The sequence below is a fragment of the Vigna umbellata genome, chromosome 4 (genome assembly GCF_029865625.1).
Source record: "Vigna umbellata cultivar VRB3 chromosome 4, Vumbellata_1.0, whole genome shotgun sequence".
NCBI classification, from domain to species: Eukaryota; Viridiplantae; Streptophyta; class Magnoliopsida; order Fabales; family Fabaceae; genus Vigna; species Vigna umbellata.
Genome location: NC_142168.1, coordinates 48162267 through 48182723, shown reverse-complemented (window position 1 = coordinate 48182723; position 20457 = coordinate 48162267). Strand labels below are relative to the sequence as shown.

General features: G+C 42.6%; 1 pseudogene; it reads left to right on the top strand.

Annotated features, from left to right (window-relative positions):
• The first annotated feature begins 239 nt into the window (after window positions 1-239).
• LOC148200438 (uncharacterized) lies at window positions 240-18284 on the top strand (annotated as a pseudogene).
• Window positions 18285-20457: the final 2173 nt, after the last annotated feature.

The following is a 20457-nucleotide window of genomic DNA, read 5'->3' as shown; positions in this document are numbered from 1 at the left end:
GGCATGGGTTTCGAATGAATGCGACGGAGGTGGGGAAGCAAGGCTTGGTCGTTGTTGATGGCGTGACGGCGTTGAGTTCCCACGGCCTGGGCTGTTGAGAGGAACTCTGTGGCGCGATGATGGAGGAGACGAGGGCGTTGTCGCGACGGTCACGGGGGTTGGCGGGCCTGGTGGCGCTTGCGATGAAGGCGGACGACGCGATTTTAGGGCTTAGGGGGGCGTTTCTGTGGCGGCGGCTCATGACGACGGCAGAAGAGAAGCGGCGGCAGAAGAGAAGCGGCGGCAGGCGGTGCCCAAGGTGGAAAAGCCTCAACCCTAGGCTAGTGCGAGAGAGAGAATGGGAGAGAATGTCGTGGCCGGCCGTGGTTCTGGTGGCGCTTGGGGTCGCCGCCGACGCCGAGACGGGTGGAAGGTGGTGGCGCGGTGGCTGGTTGGAAGAAGTAGTGGCGCAGGTGTTCAAGGGAGGCAATCCCAGCCCTAGGCTAGTCCGATCAGATAAAGAGACCCTGGGTTTCTCATGTGCTGATTGTGAATTGTGGAATGAGTTGAAAATGCTGAACCCCTGGGGGATTCTAGGTTAGAAACCACCCGGGTGGGCCAAGCCCAGAAATAAACGCACCTTATTAAGCCTTTTTCGAACGTTTGTCACCGACCTCCATTTCTCAAACGTTCGTACGTCATCTCGAGCAACGAGCGCTCGTCTTTCAGCCACATCTTTGAACGTTCTTTCCTTGCCCAATGAACACTCGTTATCCAGCCATTTTTCCCACGTCCGTTCGGCCACGACTTGGACGGATCGTTTGGTGACCATCTCCCCAACGAGCGCTCGTCACTCAGCCTCCATTTCTCAACGTCCGTACGTCATCTCCCCAACGAGCGCTCGTCATTCAGCCTCCATTTCTCAACGTCCGTACGTCATCTCACCCAACGAGCGCTCGTCATTCAGCAACATTTTTGAACGTCCGTTCATAATCTCCCCAACGAGCGCTCGTCTTTCAGCCACATTTTTGAACGTTCGTTATCTCCCCCAATGAACGCTCGTTATTCCTCCTCATTCTCATCGTACGTTCGTCACCTCCCCCAACGGACGCTCGTCATTCTGAATCCTTTACCAACGTCCGTTCGTCGGGCCGTTCGGCACTCCCTTTCTCATTTGGGCCCCCCATTATTTGCTTTATTTACTTATTTGTTTTTTTTATTTCTCTTTTTATTTCATTTATTTTGTTTATCTTATTTCATTTGTTTTTTATTTTATTTTATTTTTAATTTATTTATTTTATTTTCATTGTATTTTTTTGTCTTATTTTATTTTATTTTTATTTTATCTATTTATTCTAGATATCTACTTATCCTAAAATATATGTTTAATAATACAATATTTATAGCCTAAATAAAAGAATTTACAGAAATATATTTAAAGGTTTAGGCACATGTGTGATCGCACGCATCGTCCTTGTGCTAAAACCTTTTCTTCTTCTTTTCTCAAATAATAATAAAAATATTTTAAAAGGTTTAGGCACATGTGTGATCGCACGCATCGTCCTTGTGCTAAAACCTTTTCTTCTTCTTTTCTCAAATAATAACAAAAATATTTTAAAAGGTTTAGGCACATGTGTGATCGCACGCATCGTCCTTGTGCTGAAACCTTTTCTTCTCAAATAATAACAAAAATATTTTAAAAGGTTTAGGCACATGTGTGATCGCACGCATCATCCTTGTGCTAAAACCTTTTCTTCTTCTCTTCTCAAATAATAATAAAAATACTTTAAAGGTTTAGGCACATGTGTGATCGTTCGCATCGTCCTTGTGCTAAAAACTTTTCTCCTTCTCACATAAAAATACCAAAATATAAAACATTCACATCTTCAAACGACAATCAACCTTTAACCCAGAACTACGTGATCCTTGATTCTCCATCAAGATTGGAGATACGTAGGAGCAAGGCTAGTCCTTGTCAGGTTCACTTCCCAAAAATCCCAAAATCATTTCAAAACGAATCTTTCAATCAATTTCTCAAACAAATCTCTCAAACATTTTCAAAAAGAACTACGTAACCCTGATTTCTCATTTTGAATGAGAATACGTAGGAGCAAGGTCCATTCTTGTCGGGCCCAAAAAACTAAAAAATATGTTTTGTTTATTTTAGAATTTTATTTTAGGGGATAGTTAAACATTTTGAAAATCACATCATATTCGTGCATTTAGTTAAAGGTACTACCTTAGGGTAGGCGTTGTGGGGTGCTAACACCTTCCCCACGCGTAACCGACTCCCGAACCCAGAATCTGGTTTTCGTGGACCGTGCTTTATTGTTTTATGGTTTTTCCGTAGTTTCCCATAATAAACTATGGTGGTGACTTCAAATCTCTTTTCCAAAATCCGATTTTCTTTTTGGATCGTCATTCCGTGGCGATTCCGGTTGCGACAGATGGCGACCTCACTGGGGACGTCGAGAGTCAGGCCATTTAATTAGATGCGCGAATTTGACATGATTTTTCTTTATGTTTTTCTTCCCCTGTTTTGTCTCTTTATCTGTGTTTGATAGTTGGAATAACTGCATGTGAATTGTTGAATATGGAACCCTAGGGTAGAAAACATGTTTATATCTGCCTGGGAATTTTTCTGGTTGTTTTGCAGGCGAGGGTTTGGGTATGCATTGCATTCTCCCTTCACACACACACTTTGTGCATATCATGAGTGGGGCCCTATACCCAGGTCTGAGCGTAACTTAGAATTAGAGGAGTTGTGTAGCGGTGTCATTCTGGGATGTACTTCTTGTCTGGCTATCGAGAGAACTCCAGCTAGAGTCTGTTCTCTTCACTTGTGTCTCCTCATCTAGTTGATTACTCGACTGTTGTGGAGATGCTATGAAGGGGGCCATAGCTCTAGTGACCATTGACCTCTAGGTTCAGGAGACCATCCTTGTGAAATTGCATATACTTGACCTCGAATCCAAGCCATTGAACCTTTATTAGGGCACAAAGGGAGAAACGTGTATTCTTGTAATCCTCACGCTGTTCGTTCTCTTTCGAAAATTGTTATTTTCATACCATGCATGCATTTGATTCATCATGTTGTTTTATTATCATGCATCATATTCATGCATCATTTAGTAACATGTTGGTTTTAGGGGAAATCACAAGTATACTCTTGACTTCACACGAGATGGATGCTGGCACCAGATCTGATGCTACACTGCATACCAACTCCGCCATTTTAAGAAAGAAGTCTAGCCTAAGGACACATGTTGGAAATTTGACCGGGTTGATAAATTTAGGCCGAAGACTCAAGACCATACAGAGAGAAGCCTTCGGGAGGAAATATGGGAGTTTGTTGAGTTTAATGGAGGTGAAAGTACAGTTGCCCGCTCTTACAGCTCTAGCTTAGTATTATGATCCTCCCCTGAGATGTTTTACCTTCGAGGACTTCCAGCTGGCGCCAACTGTAGAAGAATTTGAGCATATTCTGGGCTTGCCATTAGAGGGTACCAAGCCATATCAGCACTTGGAGCATCATGCCTCTGTTTCTACCCTTGCTGCTATAATGAAATTACAGCCCAATGAATTGGAGAACCGGTTGATAACGAGACACCAAATTCGGGGGCTGACACAAGGTTACCTTGAACAATATTTGCACGACCTGGGCGATAGGGAAGAATGGGAGACCTTCATGGATGTACTAGCCCTCACTGTGTTTGGCATTGTCCTGTTTCCAAGGCTGGAAGACTTTGTAGATTACACTACTATTGATGTCTTCGTGGCAAAAAAGACGAGATCAGAAAACCCCGTAACAGTAGTCCTCGCAGATGTGTATGGGACTATGAGTTTTTGCCATGAGAGAAAAGGGAAGAGGATTCTTTGTTTTTTGCCGGCGTTATATGCATGGATGACGGCACGAGTATTTAAGGGGGTAATCGATGTTAGAAGTTCACCTGAGAATCTGTCGCATCAAGGAGGTAATGGGTGGGCTCTTTTCTTCGCCGGTTTGAGAGAAGGAAACGTAAAATGGCGCCTTCCTTGGCTTGAGACTAAACCATCTATCCAACATTGTGGCAACTTCCCTAACATACCTCTCATAGGCGCTAGGTATTGTATTAACTACAACCCTGTTTTGGTCCAAAGACAGTTCGGATATCCTATGAAGGGATCGCCTTCACCAGATTATCTCACAGCCTTCTTCATCTACTATGAGGACGGACATTGTACTGAAATGTTGAGGAGAGTCAGAAGTGCCTGGGAAAATGTGGTGCGATCAGAGAAGGACCTGAGGAGTGGAGTGATTGATAGCAGGGTTAGTTATCATACCTGGATTCTGGAGAGGGTAAGAGAAGTCAAGTTGCCTTTCAAGCCCATCAATGATCAATCGGCGAGTGAAGGAACATCCCAAGCCCCAGAAAGTGAAGAGGTGAAACAGCTGAAGGCTAAGGTGGAGAAATTGAGGGTGAGGAATGCTAGGTTGGAAAATGAATTACAGAAGGCTCGCAATGATTTTGTGGATATGAGGAATGATAACGAAGAAAAGTCACGGGCTTATGAAAACATTGTCAAAAGCCAGAAGGCAGAGAGAGATTATACATTCCGAGTAAAACAGGATCTTGCGGCCGCAAGTAAGGAGTTATCCATGAGGGTGAATGAGAAGAATGTGGCTTTAGAAGAGGGCAGACAGTGGAAACAACTCTATGAAGAAGCCAAGAGGGATAAAAGGGAAGCCCTAAAAAGACTAAGGGAAGCGCAAGTCCAAGTATAAGAATCGGGGCATCAAATAAAGGAAATGGCTACATCATTTGAAGCGGAGTTGAATCAAGATCGCTGGAAGCTGGCAGAGGTTGAAGGGGAGTATCGAGCCATGTTAAAGAAGATGGAGGATTACATCGAGGAGCAGGAGGAGCGATGGAGGTCGATGGAATTTGAAGAAAGGCATCAGGCCTTGATAAAGCGAATGAAAGAGCACATCGCAGAGCAACAAACGGCCGTAAAGCATTGGAAGGAAAGCTTCTCTCAGTTGGCTGCTTTGGCAAATGGGGCAATTGAAGACATCCCCAGAATGGTGTCGGAAGCTGAAGCGAGTACCCACTTTTATAGCCTACCAGTAGAAATAGAGCTTTTTATTAATCACTGTAAACGGTTGATAGACGAGATGAAATCCCTCATCACTCGGGCTAGGAATTGATGTATTTTGAGATCTTTATGATTTGTTTCCTGTAAGAAATGTAATGAACTTGTTTCCCTTTAAATGAAAGGTGTGGGATGTTGTTTAGCATCTGCTTGTGTTAATTTCCATCAGTGATGTCATTACAATCTTGTGATTTCCCCCTATTACTAGCATGCATCATCTTTTCTTTTGTTCAGCATGTTTCATTCCCATCTAATTAATTAAAATAATAAAACAGTACGCGTGAGAAAAAACGACGACCAAATTTCCACGACATCCCTACCGAACCCGGGCAAATTCAAAAGCCATGGCAAGCTGGGAGGAGTCACAAGAGTCTCTCAAAACGGATGTTGGCCAGTTGAAGGACCAGATCGGCCAGATCTTGGCGACGCTTGAATCTATGAAGACTACTGGAGAGTCTTCATCTGCGCATGTTGGGGGTAATGCTCACCCTTATCCCCCAATGTTCAACGCTGCGAGCCAATATGTTCCTTTCCCACTGTATGGTTTACCTCCGGGTTACGCTCCTCCTGTAGGAGAGTACTCAGAAGCTGAGCACGCTTCATTCTCGTTCCCCGCGACTATCAATATACCACCAACCACCGGCACTCAGGGACCTGTCTTAGTGTCGGCTCCCATGGTGGGCACGGGAATGAATGAGACCAACACAACTGATGGAATTCGGGTGACCCCAGTACCGCGTGTGGTTGCTAGGGAGGATTCTTCAGCCGAAGCTGCACAGCACGCCACGATGGTTGGGGGATTCGGTAGCGTCGTTGGAGCTACGGGTAGGTTGGAAAGTCTGGAGGTGAGGTTGAGAGCTGTTGAGGGAGTTGAGAGCTACGGGTTTGGAGATGCGGCCAGATTGAGTTTGGTTCCGGGCTTGAAAATCCCGCCTAAGTTCAAGGCGCCGGAGTTTGAAAAATATAGGGGTAACACTTGCCCTAAAAGCCATGTGACCATGTACTGCAGAAAGATGGTTGCGTATGCTCATGATGAGCAGCTACTCATCCACGTTTTCCAGGAAAGTTTGTCTAGGGTGGCATCGAACTGGTACACCCACCTAGAGCCATCCCGAATTCGTTGTTGGGCGGATCTAGCTGACGCCTTCGTAAAACAATATGTATACAATACTCATGTTGCTCCGGACCGTCTGCAACTGCAGAATATGACAAAAAAGGACAATGAAACTTTCAAAGAGTACGTCCAACGATGGAGAGAGTTGGCTGCGCAAGTTGAGCCGCCGTTGTTTGATAAGGAGATGGTGTCAATGTTCGTAAACACACTCCAGCCGCCCTTTTATGAGCATATGGTTGGGAATGTATCTGTCAATTTTGCTGACACCATCATCATTGGTGAGAGGATAGAAATTGGATTGAAAAACGGGAAGATAGCCTATGGCCCACCGCAGCTACAAACTACAAAAAGCCCAGTTTCAATCAGGGGAAGAAAAAAGAGGGGGAGGTACATGCTGCGTCGGTGATGCCTGTGTGGAGAGGACGAGCTCCCGATCCTAATTATCGACCATACTTAAACCCAGCTCCTTATGCTGCTAACACCGCGTTTGCTCACCAAGCTAGGCCTCAACAACAACAAGCGTATTATCCACCGCAGCGTATCCCAACCGAAGCTTCAAGACCGGCCGCAAACATGGGCCCAAATCTGAATGTGGGTCACAACAACAACCCAAGGGGAAATCAATTTGTTAGGTTCACCCCAATCCCTATGACTTACACTGAATTGTTACATAACCTAGTCAAAAAGGGTCTAGTCGCCATTTGCCCGATGAAGCCTGTACAGCCGCCGTACCCTAGGGGTTATGACGCAAATGCCAGGTGTAGTTATCATGCAGGAGGCGTTGGCCACTCGACCGAAGGATGTATGGCTCTCAAATACAAAGTTCAGGCTTTGATAGATTCGGGTTGGTTAAAGTTTCAAGAGGACCAGCCCAGCGTCGATACTAATCCATTGTCCGGGCATGAGAGTTCCTCGACGAACGCCGTCGAGGTTGGAAACCATGATCTGATAAGAGATGTGGGCGAAATCCGAAGTTCTAGGAGGTTTATCTTTGAAGCTTTGTTGAAGAAGGGCCTAGTGAAGGGTGATTATGATCTGGGTATAGCGTGCGCACTCCATCCGGAGGCCGGGCACTCTATTGAGGAATGTATGGAATTCGAGATTTTTCTACAAAACTTACTTGATAGAAATCTGATGCAAGTGTCAAGGTCAGAGAGGAAGAAGTATTTGCACAAGTTGGTGGAGAATCTGATGTGACTCTACCCGAACCTTTGGTGATCCATTTTACTAGGACCACCCCTGCACTGGTAACTGAAGGAAATCCGTCTATTGTCATCCGAGTGCCAACTCCTTTCCCTTATAAGAACGAGAAAGCCGTCCCATGGAGATATGGGGCAACTACATTAGATAGGGAGAATATGCAAATCCGACTGTGGAAAACATATCAGGCATTGGTGGAATGACCAGAAGTGGTCGAATCTTTACACCACCAGAATTGGCGAGAGAAAGAACCAATGATAGGGAAGCAATAATGGCTGCAAAAGCAAAGGAGTTCTTGAGGGGGAAGAACGTGGAGGCCGAGGAGACCCCCGACAAAGAGGAGAAGAGGGAAATATCTGAAGAAGAAGTTGGTGAATTCCTAAAGTTCATACAACAGAGTGAGTACAAAGTGGTGGAACAGTTGAACCCCATGCCTGCCCGGATCTCCTTGCTAGAATTACTCATGCACTCTGCCTCCCACCGAAAGTTGTTGATGAAGATACTCAGTGAGGCTCATGTGGAGCAAGATATTTCTCTGAACAAGTTCGAGGGCATTGTTGGCAACATCGTTGCTAATAATTACCTCACCTTCACTGATGAAGAGATACCTGTTGAGGGGAGAGGTCATAACAAAGCTCTTCATGTCTCTATGAAATGTTTAGATCACGTGATAGCACGTGTCTTAGTGGATAATGGATCCTCCCTGAACGTCATGCCAAAAGCAACCTTGGAGAGGCTACCTAGTGACGGAACGCATATGAAGCCAAGTTCTATGATTGTGAGAGCCTTTGATGGTAGTAAGAGGTGGGAGAGGTAGAACTACCAGTCCAAGTCGGTCCGTGTGTCTTTCAAGTGACATTCCAAGTCATGGACATCCTCCCGGCCTATAGTTGTCTGTTGGGTCGCCCATGGATCCATTCTACAGGGGTTGTGCCTTCTACACTACACCAGAAGTTGAAGTATGTTATGGGAGACAAGCTGGTGATAGTGGCAGGAGAGGAGGATTTCCTGGTGAGCGGACCATCATCCTCCCGTTATATTGAAGCAGCCGAGGAAGCTCTCGAGACAACTTTCCAATCTCTGCAGATCGTGGGAAACACCGATGTGGAGCCATTCGCGGTCAACCCGCATCTGTCGCGTGCTTCTATCATGATGGCCAAAGTCATGCTAAAAGAAGGTTATATGCATGGGAAAGGTTTGGGTAGGTATGAACAGGGGCGAGCATTCCCTCTGGAGGTCGTCGAGAACAAGAATAGGTATGGCCTGGGATACAAGCCCACCAAGGAGGATAGGAGAAGGCTGATAGAAGAAAGGAGAGAGCGCAGTCTGGCTCGGATGGAAAGACGGGGGCCCAAAGTGGGAAGAATTCGTATCTGTAACCTCAAGGAGAGCTTTCGCAGCGCTGGTTGGGTTAACGTCGGCCACATAGCAGCTGTGGGAGATGAAGATGGATCGGAAGGTTCCAGTTTCGTGTGGGCCTGCTCCCCGGATGCACGACTCGACAACTGGGAGATGCTGGATTTGCCCGTGATGCTTAATTTGAATAAGATGTAATAACTTTAATTAATCCTATAGCTTTACCCGGGGCTTTAGGATTCATGACTTACGGGTTGACGCTTTTAGTTTGTTATGCTCAGCGCGATAATCAAAGTGTGTTTGTTTGTGTTTTATCATCATTTTGCATTCCTCGTCGTTTTTCCGTTTATTTATTTCCTTTTCATAAACTCAAATAATGCAGATATGACAATGAATGTTTTGAAAGTAATTATGTCGATATTCCTGATTTTGGGCGCCCTGTCAATAATACGGAAGATGATTGTGATGATGACCCGGAACCCCCTCCTGAACTGTTGAGACTAGTGGAACAAGAGTGTAGGGAGATGAAACCTCACCAGGAAGATGTTGAAGTACTCAATTTAGGGAATGAGGATGAGGTAAAGGAGGTGAAGATCGGTACAGCCATGAAAGCAGAAGTGAAAGAAAAATTGTGTGTCTTATTGAGGGAGTTCAGGGATGTGTTTACTTGGTCTTACAATGACATGCCAGGCCTCGATACAGATATTGTACAACACAAGCTTCCACTCAAGCCGGAATGCCCACCGGTAAAGCAAAAGCTAAGAAGAATGAAACCGGAAATGTCCTTGAAGATCAAGGAGGAGGTACAGAAGCAATTCGATGCAGGGTTTCTAGCTGTGGCGAGATACCCAGAATGGGTAGCAAACATTGTACCGGTGCCTAAGAAGGATGGTAAAGTTCGGATGTGTGTCGATTATCGAGATTTGAATCGCGCAAGCCCAAAGGACAATTTCCCATTACCACACATCGACACCCTAGTTGATAATACAGCCAAGTATTCACTGTTTTCGTTCATGGATGGTTTTTCGGGGTATAACCAGATCAAGATGGCGCCAGAAGATATGGAAAAGACGACTTTTATTACATTGTGGGGCACATTTTGTTATAAGGTGATGTGATGGAAGACCATCTAAGATGCACATTGGACCTCTTACTAGAGCAATGGCAAAGAGGATTCAAGAGGAAGAAGGACCACATACTATTTTGCTTCTATGGAAGGTTACTTATAAAAATCCTTCTTCTCTTAACTAAAGCACTTATACTTTGTTTTGTAGGAATTAATAAATCTTGGAGACTATGATTGAGCCATCCAAGAAGATTAATCAATAGAATCAAGCAAGGAGCCAAAAAGGAGGTGCTTACGGCATGCACCAACATTTTCCACGTGAAGTGGTTGATGTGGAAGGAAGCACACACCTTGCTGGATGAGCTGGACAGAGGCATGTACTTTGCTTGATCAAAATAAATCTGAATAATTTGAATTTAGGAGGGAATTAGAATTAGAAATTAGGCTCCTCTTCACCTATAAATAAGAGGGCCTTTTCCTTGTATTGATTCACTTTTGAGCTTAATGATATGCTGCAGAAATTGTTTTCCAGCTTTTGTGCTCTTAAGTCACCTTTGAATTGCTACTTCTTCTCCTTTCCTCAAGCTTCCTTCCTCTGTAGGAAGGCCCTCTGAGCTGTGAGGCTTCACCCATACACCTCTCCTCCATTAAAACACCTCAAACACTGCATCAATTCATCCATCCGCTGCACCATTATTCATTACTGGTTTTCTCTGGTCTGGAACCTCTTCCTACACGTTTCCAGTTGGGAATTGGATTCCATCAAGTGGTATCATGAGCTTAGGTCATCCACGCACCAGGAGCTAAGCTATTCCTCCATCTTTGCACTCCATTTCTATATTCTGTTGTGATCTCTGTTTCAGTTTTCCAGTTCTGTTTTGAGTAATTTTGTTTCTGTTTTGTGCTTTTCCAGTTATTAATTTTGTGTTTCCTGTTGCATTCTTTGTGTTTCCAGTATTCATACATGTTTTTACTCATTTTAAACGGTGAATCATTCTTGTTTATATCTCTTCCATCTTTAATTTTCAATTCCAGTTATGTTTTAGTCTTGTGCAGTCCATATTTGCAGTTTTAATTCTGTTTCACTTTGGTTTTCTGTTCTGCTGGGTTTCATTTTGGTTTATTTGAGTTTAGAGTGCTGGAAAAGTTTTAAATCAACCAAATAAGGCAATGAGAACATGTTCTAGCCTTGGTGATGGAAGCAAAAGCACTAGAAACTAATTCTGGTTTCAAATCTGCTCAAGAAATTCAAATCTGGTTTTAAAATTTGAAATTTGTTTCAGCTGATTTTATTTGATTCTGCTGCTTGGTAAACATTTTTTTGTTGTTATTGGAAGTGGCTAAAGGTGTGGCAGACCATTAAAAGCAAGGAAATGCATCTAGCATAGCTTGGTTGCCTTAAAAACCAGTAGGCTTTGCTGTCCAGTTTTTTTTTTTTTTTTTCTGTTCTAGCTTTTCACCGTGCTACCATTCTTTGCTTAGTCCAGTCTGAGATTATTCATACTAAGCACTTTAATCCTAGCTTAGTTCAGTATAATAACATTCTCTAGAGTCATTGTGTGTACTGTCCAACCTTATATCCACAAGGTTCTTAAATCTGGTGCTGTTTTGGTGGGAATTTGCTGCATAAATAGGCTATAGCAAGGGTGAATTGTTGAGTCTTGCTATTTCTGTGCATTTACAACATTTGAGCAAGTTTAAATTGTCATTCCAAAGTTGTTTGCACTGTTCATTTGGTCATTTTCTAGCCTATATGCAGATTTGCTTTTTTAAACCTTAAAATTGCCTTTAAAATGGAAGTGCACCAGTGAATTCACATTGCAATCTGTTTTCTAGCTGTTTCAATGTTTAAACATCTTTAAAATGATGATACAAAGTTGTTTGATGCATCAATTGAACTGCTGAATCACTTCCAATCAATTTTGGGTTTAAAACCACCATTTCAATCCACTTTTTCTGGTGCAGAAATCATTTTCCAGCAACTGTTTTGGTCATTCTTGTTCAAATTCATTTCTGGATTGTAGTAAGAGCTGGTTCATTACTTTAAATTGAAAATAAATGATCAAAATAAGTCAGAGCAAGTGTTAAAAAGCCTGTTGAATCGTGCAATCCAGTTTTTGGCAGTTAAAAACCCCAAAACACCAAATCTGGTTTTCATTGGGGAATTTTAACAAACACTTTGGTAAAATATCAAACAGTTTTGTCTGGATGAGTTTGTGATCTGCTATTTCTGTTTTTGTTGCTTTCTTAATCTGTTATAGTACCATTATTAGGTTCCTTTTGAGTGCTTTCTGTTATTCCATCCCTGTCCCCATTTGATTTCCCATTCTTGGCTTCCAAATTGTCAAACATTCAAAAAAAAAAAAATCTGGTTTGAAATTCTGGTGCAGTTTGCTAATTCTGTTTGGTGTGTTTGACTGGAATCTTGAGGTGCTGTGGTAACTATTGTGAGGCATCCAGAAGCAGAAACCTTTCCCTACTGAGGCACCATATTAGGAAGTGAAAAGGGGGCTGAAGTGGGAACAAAAAGGGAGCTTTTGAGCAACTGCAACTCTGCTGTTCCAGCAGCTAAAAATACACCAGAAAAGCTTGAAGTGCAACCTGTGTTGGAGTAGCAATCTGCAGCAGCAAGAGAGTGAAGCTTACATTAGTTTTAGGCCTTCTTTTAAGTTTGTTTACACCACATATCACGGAACCTTTGTTGTTTAAAGTTGATTTTCATTTCTTGGCTAAGTGACTTGGGAAAATGCTCTTGAAGCAATTCCAAGATCACATTTAAACATTGTAATAGTGCAATTTCGTTTTCTTAGTGTGGAAGTGTGTCAAGGGGCTCCAAGTGTCACTTGCACTTTCACTTAGGGCCGTTTAGCATTTACATTCTTGCATCTTTATTGCTTTCTTTAATTTCTTGCTTAATCTTTTTGTTTTTAAGTCTCCGTGGTATATATAGGATTGCATAGCATTTAGTCAACCTTTCTTTGGTTATAGGTCCATAACATTTGAAAAGAATTTGAAGAATTTCTAATTAGAAACTTAGGTAAAAGATAACTCTAAGGAAACTCTGGCTAAGGAAGAACTTGGTTTTTAAGCTTGTCCATTAGTGACTCACCTCTTCTTCCTAGGGGCTACTTAGATACATCTTTCACCTTTAGAATCTCTTTAAGAAATTTTTCACCAAAAACAAAGAAAAATTGTGAAAATCTTTTTCATTCATTCTTTGTCAAATATTTTGAAAACCTTGTAAAAACCTTTTTCATTTGACAAGAATGAGTCAATCAAGTGTGCAAGGTAGCATCAAACCCAATAGTGAGAGTTCTTTAAGGGAAGAATTTCAACAAAAATTTGAACAAAGGGATAGAGAGATTAGTGAGCTAAAAGACATGATTAGTCAACTTTTGAATAATCAAGACAAAAGAAAAGAGAGATCTCCCCATAGGAGAAGAGAAGAATCATCATCTTCTAGTGAGCTTGAGCAATATAGTAGTCATCACAATGATGACCACTACCAAATGCCTCCTAGAAGACATCATAGAGTGAGAGAACACCATCCAAGAGAGCCCAAAATTGATCTACCTTCTTTTCATGGAAAGGATGATGTGGAAGAATATCTAGAGTGGGAAATGAAAGTTGAACAATTGTTTGAGTGCCACCAAATAGATGATGAAAGGAGAGTCACTATGGCTTCTCTAAGCTTTCAAGGCTATGCCTTAATTTGGTGGACAACCTTGGTCAAAGATTATAGGCTAAGACACTTACCTCCCATTAGATATTGGAATGAGTTAAGAACTTCCTTGAGGAGGAGGCATGTACCAGCCTACTATGATAGGGAGATAATGGATAAACTCCATAAACTCCAACAAAGGAACATGAGTGTTGAGGAATATAGACAAAAAATGGAATTACTCATGTTGAGGGCTGGGATAAGAGAAGAACCTAGGATAACAATAGCTAGGTTTCAAAGTGGACTTAACTATGACATAAGAGATAGGGTTGAACTTATACCCTACAATGATCTCAATGAGTTAGTCCAACTTTGTGTGAGGGTTGAGCAACAACTAAAGAGGAAAAGCTCCACCAAGAAAGATTACCCTCATAGTTCTTACCATAAGAAAGAGTATAAGAGGGAGGGTAGTCAAACCAAGCCAAGATATGAAGACAAAGAGAGAGAGAGAGGAAAAGAAAAAGTCAAAGAACCTTCAAGAGATCATAAGAGTAAGGAGACTAAGTGCTTTAGATGTGGGGAAAAAGGGCACTATGCATCTGAGTGCCGCAATAGAAAGTCAACTTACATCCTTGAGCATGAGAGTGAAAGTGAGGGTTCTTCATATAGTGAGTCTGAAACATCCATTTCTGAAGAAGAAGAAGCTTTACCTTGTGATGGTGACTTACTTATGGTAAGGAGACTCCTGGAAAGTAAACATGTAGAATTAGAACAGTCACAAAGAGAGAACCTATTCCACACAAGATGCAAAGTTTAAGAAAAGACATGTTCAATGATAGTGGATAGTGGCTCTTGTTGCAACTGTTGTAGTTCTAGAATGGTAGAAAAGCTTGGCTTAACCACTACTCCTCATCCTAAACCTTACAAACTTCAATGGATCAAAGAGGATGATGGAATAGTAGTTAAAGAACAAGTAAGTGTACCTATTTCCATTGGCAAATATGAAGATCAAATTGTTTGTGATATAGTACCAATGGAAGCTGGGCACATATTACTTGGAAGACCTTGGCAATATGATAAACAAGCTTTACATGATGGAGTCACCAACAAAATCACCATTCAACACAAAGGAAAGAAAATTATTTTGTGTCCTCTTACACCTTCACAAGTAAGAGAGGATTAGATCATTCTTAAGAAGAAGTTGGATGGAGAAAAGAAAAAAGAAAATAAGAAAGAAAGAAAGAATTTGGTAACCCATGCCTCAACCCATGAAGTTGTCCAACCTCAAACCTTGAATATTTCCAAAAATCTTTTTCTTGGACAACCTCATTTCCTTCTTTATTGCAAAGAGGCATTTGTTTCAATCATTCATGAACTTGGTTCTCTACCAAAGGGGTTGCAAAAACTTTTAAAGGAATTTGATGATATATTTCCCAAAGAGGTACCAAGTGGATTACCACCTTTGAGGGGAATAGAACATCAAATAGATTTGGTGCCTGGGGCAAGTCTACCCAATAGGCCAGCCTATAGAACCAACCCTATGGAAACAAAAGAAATAGAGAAACAAGTTAATGACTTGTTGAACAAAGGGTGGATCCAAAAGAGTTTAAGTCCCTGTGCTGTGCCTGTGTTGTTGGTCCCTAAAAAGGATGGGTCTTGGAGAATGTGTACAGATTGTAGGGCCATCAACAACATAACTGTCAAGTATAGGCATCCCATTCCTAGGCTAGAAGACATGTTGGATGAATTACATGGAGCAAATCTCTTCACCAAAATTGATCTTAAAAGTGGATACCATCAGATAAGAATTCATGAAGGAGATGAATGGAAAACTGCTTTCAAGACCAAGTTTGGTTTGTATGAATGGTTAGTCATGCCCTTTGGCTTGACCAATGCTCCAAGTACATTCATGAGATTAATGAATCATGTGCTTAGGGAATGCATAGGCAGATTTGTAGTGGTCTACTTTGATGATATCCTAGTCTATAGTCAAGGCCTTCAAGAACATCTTAACCATGTCAGAAAAGTCTTGCTTCTTCTTAGAGAACATCATCTCTTTGCCAACTTTGACAAATGTACTTTTTGTCAAGAAAGTGTGATTTTCCTTGGATTCAAAGTGGGAAAAGAAGGTGTACATGTTGATCCAGAGAAGATCAAGGCTATACAAGAATGGCCAACCCCTAAAAATGTAGGAGAGGTGAGAAGTTTTCATGGGTTAGCAAGTTTTTATAGAAGATTTGTGAAAGACTTCTCCACCATAGCTGCTCCTTTAAATGAGCTAGTCAAGAAAGATATGCCTTTTATTTGGGGTGATAAGCAAGAGTTGTCTTTTGAGACTTTGAAACACAAGTTAACACATGCACCTATTCTAGTTTTGCCTAATTTTTCCAAAGCCTTTGAACTAGAATGTGATGCATCTGGGGTAGGAATAGGAGCTGTTTTAATACAAGGAGGACATCCCGTAGCTTATTTTAGTGAAAAACTTAGGGGGCCTACCTTAAACTATCCTACCTATGACAAAGAGTTGTATGCCCTCATTAGAGCTTTGAAAACTTGGGAGCATTACTTGGTAACTAGAGAATTCATCATACACACTGACCATGAATCTCTCAAGTACATTAAAGGGCAAGCAAAGCTAAACAAAAGACATGCAAAGTGGGTGGAATATCTTGAGCAATTTCCCTATGTCAACAAACACAAAAAGGGGAGTACTAATGTTGTTGCCGATGCTTTATCTAGAAGACATGCATTATTAGTAACCCTAGGATCTCAAATATTAGGATTTGATGACATAAAAGAGTTATATGAAAATGATGAAACATTTGCATCCACTTATTCATCATGTCTTAAGAAGCCTTTTGATGGATTCTATCTTTCTGAGGGTATCTTTTTAATAAAGGAAAACTTTGTATACCCCAAGGATCCATTAGAAAACTTCTTATCAAAGAGAGTCATGGAGGAGGACTCATGGGCCATCATGGAGTTGATAAAACTCTAAACATTTTGAAAAGTAAATTTTATTGGCCACACATGAGAATAGATGTTCAAAGGCATTGTTCTAAATGTATAGCTTGTTTACAAGCTAAGTCCAAAATTATGCCTCATGGACTCTATACACCTCTTCCTATAGCTAATACCCCTTGGGAGGACATAAGCATGGATTTTGTCTTAGGATTGCCAAGAACTCAAAGGGGGTATGATTCTATATTTGTGGTAGTAGATCGTTTTAGTAAAATGGCTCATTTTATACCCTGCCACAAAGTAGATGATGCTAGCTATATCTCTAGACTCTTCTTTAAAGAAATAGTGAGATTGCATGGCTTACCCAAAACTATAGTGTCTGATAGAGATGTGAAGTTTCTAAGCCATTTTTGGAAAACTTTATGGGAAAAGCTTGGAACTAAACTTCTATTTTCTACTACATGTCACCCACAAACTGATGGGCAAACTGAAGTAGTAAATAGATCTTTATCTACATTATTAAGGGTAATATTAAGAGGAAATAACAAATCTTGGGATGAACATCTACCTCATATTGAATTTGCTTATAATAGAGTAGTCCACAAGACTACTAATCTTTCTCCTTTTGAGGTTGTTTATGGTTTTAACCCTATCACACCTCTTGATTTACTACCTCTTCCAGAATCATCTTCTTTTCTTCATAAAGAAGGTGCTTCTAAAGCGGAGTTTATCAAGAAGTTACATGAGAAAGTTAAAATCCAAATTGAAAAACAAACTCAAAAATATGTAGAATACAACAACAAAGGGAGAAAGAAAATAGTTTTTGAAAAAGGAGACCTAGTTTGGCTTCATTTGAGAAAGGAAAGAATTCCCTCTCAAAGGAAATCCAAACTTAGTCCAAGAGGAGATGGTCCATTCAAGGTGGTCAAAAGGATAAATGATAATGCATACATATTAGACCTTCCTGAAAGTTATGGTGTCAGTCCTACTTTTAACATCTGCGATTTAATTCCTTTCACAGGAGATCATCAACAGGATGAAGCAGATCTGAGGATAGATCTTTTTCAAGAGGGAGGGTCTGATGGAAGACCATCTAAGATGCACATTGGACCTCTTACTAGAGCAATGGCAAAGAGGATTCAAGAGGAAGAAGGACCACATACTATTTTGCTTCTATGGAAGGTTACTTATAAAAATCCTTCTTCTCTTAACTAAAGCACTTATACTTTGTTTTGTAGGAATTAATAAATCTTGGAGACTATGATTGAGCCATCCAAGAAGATTAATCAATAGAATCAAGCAAGGAGCCAAAAAGGAGGTGCTTACGGCATGCACCAACATTTTCCACGTGAAGTGGCTGATGTGGAAGGAAGCACACACCTTGCTGGATGAGCTGGACAGAGGCATGGACTTTGCTTGATCAAAATAAATCTGAATAATTTGAATTTAGGAGGGAATTAGAATTATAAATTAGGCTCCTCTTCACCTATAAATAAGAGGGCCTTTTCCTTGTATTGATTCACTTTTGAGCTTAATGATATGCTGCAGAAATTGTTTTCCAGCTTTTGTGCTCTTAAGTCACCTTTGAATTGCTACTTCTTCTCCTTTCCTCAAGCTTCCTTCCTCTGTAGGAAGGCCCTCTGAGCTGTGAGGCTTCACCCATACACCTCTCCTCCATTAAAACACCTCAAACACTACATCAATTCATCCATCCGCTGCACCATTATTCGTTACTGGTTTTCTCTGGTCTGGAACCTCTTCCTACACGTTTCCAGCTGGGAATTGGATTCCATCACCTTGGCTTGCTGCGATGACTCTATGTTAATGTTCACATACTCAATATGCTTGCATTTTTTCTTCTTGCTACGTTGACTGCTTAATGTTTCTATTACCAACGTATCTCCATTCCCTTTCCATGAGCACATGAACGCGCCTTACACCACAAGGCTTCACTGAAATTCCTTTTCTCCTGAGTTCTGGTCTTTCATAACACTCAACGTCCCTTTTCATCTTCTTAACACTTATCCATAAAACATCATGATGGTCAAATCCAGAGAAGCATTGTTTCTTTTTTTTGCTCAAGGCGCCATCGCCATAGCATTTGTCATGCCTCTCTCGGCCTGGGCAGCCATTCGCCTTCTCGCATATACCCCGTCCTAACTCATGCATCCCACCTCCGTCCTCAACCTGCACAAAACAGCGCCACAGAAATAAAAACAATTACTAAGAGCCAAGTATCATTCTCCTGCCGTTTCATACTCTCTGCCTAGCAAAAAGGCCTATGATCTTCATCTGAATCCAACATAATTTTTCACCTACATCAATCCAAAGCATAGAAAAATCAACTCACAAATCGCCTACCTGTTCTCTCCTTTTGTTTTCTGCCTTTCGGCTATCACACAACAATGTATAAATCGAGGGCTAGAGGGCATGGGTTTCGAATGAATGCGACGGAGGTGGGGAAGCAAGGCTTGGTCGCTGTTGATGGCGTGACGGCATTGAGTTCCCACGGCCTGGGCTGTTGAGGGGAACTCTGTGGCGCGATGATGGAGGAGACGAGGGCGTTGTCGCGACGGTCACGGGGGTTGGCGGGCCTGGTGGCGCTTGCGATGAAGGCGGACGACGCGATTTTAGGGCTTAGGGGGGCATTTCTGTGGCGGCGGCTCATGACGACGGCGGAAGAGAAGCGGCGGCAGGCGGTGCCCAAGGTGGAAAAGCCTCAATCCTAGGCTAGTGCGAGAGAGAGAAGGGGAGAGAATGTCGTGGCCGGCCGTGGTTCCGGTGGCGCTTGGGGTCGCCGCCGACGCCGAGACGGGTGGAAGGTGGTGGCGCGGTGGCTGGTTGGAAGAAGTAGTGGCGCAGGTGTTCAAGGGAGGCAATCCCAGCCCTAGGCTAGTCCGATCAGAGAAAGAGACCCTAGGTTTCTCATGTGCTGATTGTGAATGGTGGAATGAGTTGAAAATGCTGAACCCTTGGGGGATTCTAGGTTAGAAACCACCCGGGTAGGCCAAGCCCAGAAATAAACGCACGTTATTAAGCCTTTTTCGAACGTTCGTCACCGGCCTCCATTTCTCAAACGTCCGTACGTCATCTCGAGCAACGAGCACTCGTCTTTCAGCCACATCTTTGAACGTTTGTTCCTTGCCCAACGAACGCTCGTCATCCAGCCATTTTTCCCACGTCCGTTCGGCCACGACTTGGACGGATCGTTTGGTGACCATCTCCCCAACGAGCGCTCGTCACTCAGCCTCCATTTCTCAACGTCCGTACGTCATCTCACCCAACGAGCGCTCGTCATTCAGCAACATTTTTGAACGTCCGTTCATAATCTCCCCAACGAGCGCTCGTCTTTCAGCAACATTTTTGAACGTCCATTCATAACCTCCCTAACGAACGCTCGTCATTCAGCTTTCTTTCCCAGTGTCCGCTCGTCATCTCCCCAACGAGCGCTCGTCACTCAGCCTCCATTTCTCAACGTCCGTACGTCATCTCACCCAACGAGCGCTCGTCATTCAGCAACACTTTTGAGTGTCCGCTCGTCACCTCCCCAACGAACGCTCGTCACTCAGCCTCCATTTCTCAACGTCCGTACGTCATCTCCCCAACGAGCGCTCGTCATTCAGCTTTCTTTCCCAGTGTCCGCTCGTCATCTCCCCAACGAGCGCTCGTCATTCAGCCTCCATTTCTCAACGTCCGTACGTCATCTCACCCAACGAGCGCTCGTCATTCAGCAACATTTTTGAACGTCCGTTCATAATCTCCCCAACGAGCGCTCGTCTTTCAGCCACATTTTTGAACGTTCGTTATCTCCCCCAATGAATGCTCGTTATTCCGCCTCATTCTCATCGTACGTTCGTCACCTCCCCCAACGGACGCTCGTCATTCTGAATCCTTTACCAACGTCCGTTCGTCGGGCCGTTCGGCACTCCCTTTCTCATTTGGGCCCCCCATTATTTGCTTTATTTACTTATTTGTTTTTTTTATTTC